This window comes from Pongo abelii, chromosome 19, assembly GCF_028885655.2.
Source record: "Pongo abelii isolate AG06213 chromosome 19, NHGRI_mPonAbe1-v2.0_pri, whole genome shotgun sequence".
NCBI classification, from domain to species: domain Eukaryota; kingdom Metazoa; phylum Chordata; class Mammalia; order Primates; family Hominidae; genus Pongo; species Pongo abelii.
In genome coordinates, this window is record NC_072004.2 from 14,036,762 (window position 1) to 14,041,389 (window position 4,628).

Consider the following 4,628-nt stretch of genomic DNA (forward strand, 5'->3'; position numbering starts at 1 on the left):
AGAACAGGTAAGAGTAACCCAGGTGAGAGATGCTGGTGGCTCAGACCAGAGTGATCCCAGGGAGGGGTCAACAATGATTTTTAGGTGTTGTGTCTGAGCAACTATAACGATGAAATTGCCATTAACTAAATGGGTGATGCCACAGCAGGAGAAACTTAAGGGTAGAAGATCAGGAGATGAGTTCTGAACAAGAGTTTGAAATGTCTACTAGACATCCAAATAGAGATATTGAGTCGCAGTTATATGTAGGAATTCGGAGTTCTGAAGATATATCAGAATGATTTTATTAAACTTTTGTAAATGTTTACAAAATTAGCTGATATCTAACAGTTCATTGGAGATCAGTTTCTAAGAACAAAATTACAAAGATCAAGCTGTTTCATTGTTCACAAAACCTTAGTTTGTAATTCCCAGTGTTCTGGCCTCCACTACACCTTCCTCCACCAATGATGCTCAGAGTGTGGTCTCAGCACCCCCGGGGGAACCTCAAACTTTTTCAGGAGATCTGGAATATCAACATTATTTTCATAATAATATGAAGGCATTATTTTTCTTGTTTTCATTCACATTCTCTCATGAGTACATGGTGGAGTGCTCCAGTGACCACATGACATGTAATATCCATAGATGGAATACAGGAACAAATACGAGAATACTGCTGTATTTTACTAGACAGACATTTCCTAAGATTTGCAAAATGAAAAAACAACACCCCTCTTCTTGCTAACAATGTTTATTTTGGTAAATATGGTATTTTTAAAGTAATTCATGTTAAAATGCAGTAGGTTTATTATTGTTACTTTATTTTTTTTTTTTTTTTTTGAGATGGAGTGTCACTCTGTCACCCAGGCAGGAGTGCAGTGGTGTGATCTTGGCTCACTGCACCCTCCACCTCCCAGGTTCAAGTGATTCTCCTGCCTCAGCCTCCTGAGTAGCTGGGATTACAGGCACCTGCCACCACACCCGGCTAATTTTTGTGTGTGTTTTCAGTAGAGACGGGGTTTCACCATGTTGGCCAGGCTGGTTTTGAACTCCTGACCTCAGGTGATCTACCAGCCTCGGCCTCCCAAAGTGCTGGGATTACAGGCGTAAGCCACCGCGCCCTTGTTACCTTTAAACAAATCTTTAGAAATTTTAATATCTAATATAATCAGTCCCAATAGATTTAATGCACCTAGATAAAAAGTTTTTGGGGTCCTCAGTAATTTTTAAGAGTATAAGTGGATCCTGAGACCAAGACATTTGAGAACCATGCTATTCTGTACCCTGCCTGCGGGATTCTCAATGAGACAGCAGCCTTCAGTCACTGGTGGTGACTTCAATCCCCGCAATCGCTCCTTAGGCTGTCTCTGCTCCAGTAAATTCATATTTGTGTACATGCACGACTGTCTACAAGCTAAAAGAGGTTTAAAAATACAACTGATATCCTTTCTCTGTAATGAGCTTCAGGTTTGGGTGAAATGGAAAATTAGTCTTTACAAAAAACTTTCCTTCAGAAAAGGAAATGGAGAAAAATTAATCCAGTTTACTTCACAGCTGGCCTCCTAGATGATGTAGAGCAAATTGCCCCACTTCCCCTCAAACCCTCCTCTGTAAAAATTAGTAACGGGATGGAAATGATCCTCTCGCAAACATCAGCATCCAAAACATAAGGATTAGTTATAATTTTGGCAAGGAAAATCTCAAAATGAATCAAGCATGTTAATTTTTAAGCTATGTATAAAATAATAACGACTTAAGACAAACACAAATTTATACCATGAGCAATTCTTCAGTACCATGCAGCATCTTTAGTCTTTTCCTGTTGGTTTGGGAATGTGTATTAGTGGCTCTTTTTAATTACATCTTGTATCCTTACAACCTTCTAACCCGTTATGACTTTAGTAACCCCAGAATGACATGGAACAGGATCTGCAGCCTACACAAATAGTTCTCTCCAAAATAAAGTTTTCGCATTTCTTTTCAAGAAACTAATAAAGTGATGAAATGATTTAAAAATCCCCTACCTCCCCACAATAATAAGTATAAAATATATACATGCATTTTAGTTTATTTCTTGAAGTGATATGTCTTATAAATAACATTAAGTTTATTTTCAATACAAGCGATTTCTGATGCAAAAAAATCACATTCCGTCTGGGCATGGGGGCTCACACCTGTAATCCTAGCACTTTGGGAGGTTGAGATAGGCATATCACTTGAGGTCAGGAGTTCAAGACCAGCCTGGCCAACAGGGTGAAACCCCATCTCTACTAAAAATGCAAAAATTAGCCAAGCGTGGTGGCTCATGCCTGTAGTCCCAGCTACTCGGGAGGCTGAGGCAGGAGAATCTCTTGAACCCAGGAAGCAGAGGTTGCAGTGAGCTGAGATACCGCCACTGCACTCCACCCTGGGGGACAGAGCAAGACTCTGTTTAAAAAAGAAAATCACATTCCATTAACAGCATACAATGCAGGCTTTTGCCATTTTTAGCTAAAATACAAAGAAGAAGGAAAGAAATCATCAGAAGGAATATCCACACATTCCTGAATAAGAGAGATGGGCACACAACCTAATGTCAGAATCTGGTAGGAATCACCGTTTGCTACAAAATAGATTGACAAGAGCAAGGATTTTGCCTCAGACTTTGCCTCCTGAAGCAGAGATATAACTAAAAGGTAAGATATAAGTTAAAACTTTAAATGTAAATTGGCTTAAAATATGAAATCCAATTATATACTACTTAAAAGAAATACAAATAGGCTGGTCGCGGTGACTCACGCCTGTAATCCCAGCACTTTGGGAAGCTGAGATAGGTGGATCACCTGGGGTCAGGAGTTCAAGACCAGCCTGGTCAACATGGTGAAACCCCATCTCTACTAAAAATACAAAAATTAGCCGGGCACGGTCGTGGGTGCCTGTAATCCCAGCTACTCTGGAGGCTGAGGCAAGAGAATCGCTTGAACCCGGGAGGCAGAGGTTGCAGTGTGCCAAGACCGTGCCATTGCACTCCAGCCTGGGCAACAAGAGCAAAACTCCAACTCAAAAAGAGCGAAAAAAAAAGAAATACAAATTTATCATAGTAGCACACAGAAGAAGTAAAGGATAAGTAAAGGAATAAAAAAAAGAAGTGGTCCCAATACAAATATTGATCAAAGAATTCTAGACTAAATATATAACACTTATAGAGCCATAAGATGATATAGTCTTTTGGGTGTTCAATTTAGCGATATACATCAGTATTTAGCTTTAAAACTGGATATATATACTGACCCAGCAATTTCATTTTAGGACATTTTTCTATTTTCATAATTTATAAGAAAGTGTCTACATTTATAAGATAAATGTGGGAAAAGATTGCCCTGCAGCTATGTTCATCATAGTCTTCTTTCAAAAGACCTGTCTGGAGGTCAGCGATGTGGCCCATTAAGTTGATGCGGTTCCCCTAAGGAGGTCCACGGGCTGAAGCATGAGTCCCAGTACCCTGTTCAACCTAGCTCAGCCCTGACACAAAGAGTGTCTTCTTTACTCTCCACTTATTCATAGTGAGATGATCTGGACCTTCTACATTGACCCCCAAACACTTTTCCATACCAGAGGGGTCTGTCATCATTAAAGCATTGTCTTGCTTCCTATCCAGAACTTTCTACTTATACAGTGATTATTTCGTAAATTGTCAAGTATATCCAACACACAGACATGCACATCTGCACACATGTATGCAATTACACACAGAGAAAAAAACTAGAAATAAAAGAGATCCAAAAAATAATGGCAAAGAATTTATGAAATATAGCAATGCTACATTTGAATTTGAAATATCAATATGAGCCTAAAATATGTGTGTATATTTCCTAGTTCTGTCCTCTGAAGGAACCAGAAACTCTGGCACCTCAGTAGCAAGGTGCGTGGAGCTCCCAGATCTCCATTCCTAAATGACCCCTAACAGAAATCAGGGGTCATTAGAGAAACAGGAAAGGAAGCTCACCATGTGAGCCTGAAAAGTCTTGCTGGATCAGAAAGCAAAAGAATGTTTGGGCTAGTGGGATTGTGCAAGAAGTTCCCAGGAACTGCTTGATGAAGCTCCCACTGGCCATATTTTAAGGACAATTTGAGTGTTAGAAAGAATAATAATTACACTTTGATAAATAAAAATCCATGATCTCATAGTGATCATAGTAGAGAAGAAAAGGAAAATTACTTTTGACTTAGATGATAAAACTATGAAGAAAAACAACAACAACAATAACAAACCCTGAGTACTGTAAAAATCACGGTAGTTGGTTTCCTATAAGGAAAGGAAGAAAGAGCTGACTAAAGGTTAATGCAATTCACTCTACCTGTTTTATGGAAGTTTCTGTTTGTATCTATCTTTTTAAATAAACAAACAAGAACACTAATGAATTAAATCTGCCACAAAATAATCCATTAAAAAAGACTAGAAAGATGAAAGATCAAAATTCCATAGTTGATAGAGTTACAGATGATTTTAAATTCTCTTCCTTTTGTTTCTCTTTTTTTCTAATTTTCTACAGTAAGTATGTATTACTTTAGTAACCCAAAAGTAACAAAGCTATGATGTAACCTACCACACATCATGTACACAAGGCTGGCAGAGGCTGCACAGAGTAGAACACACCATGTATCCA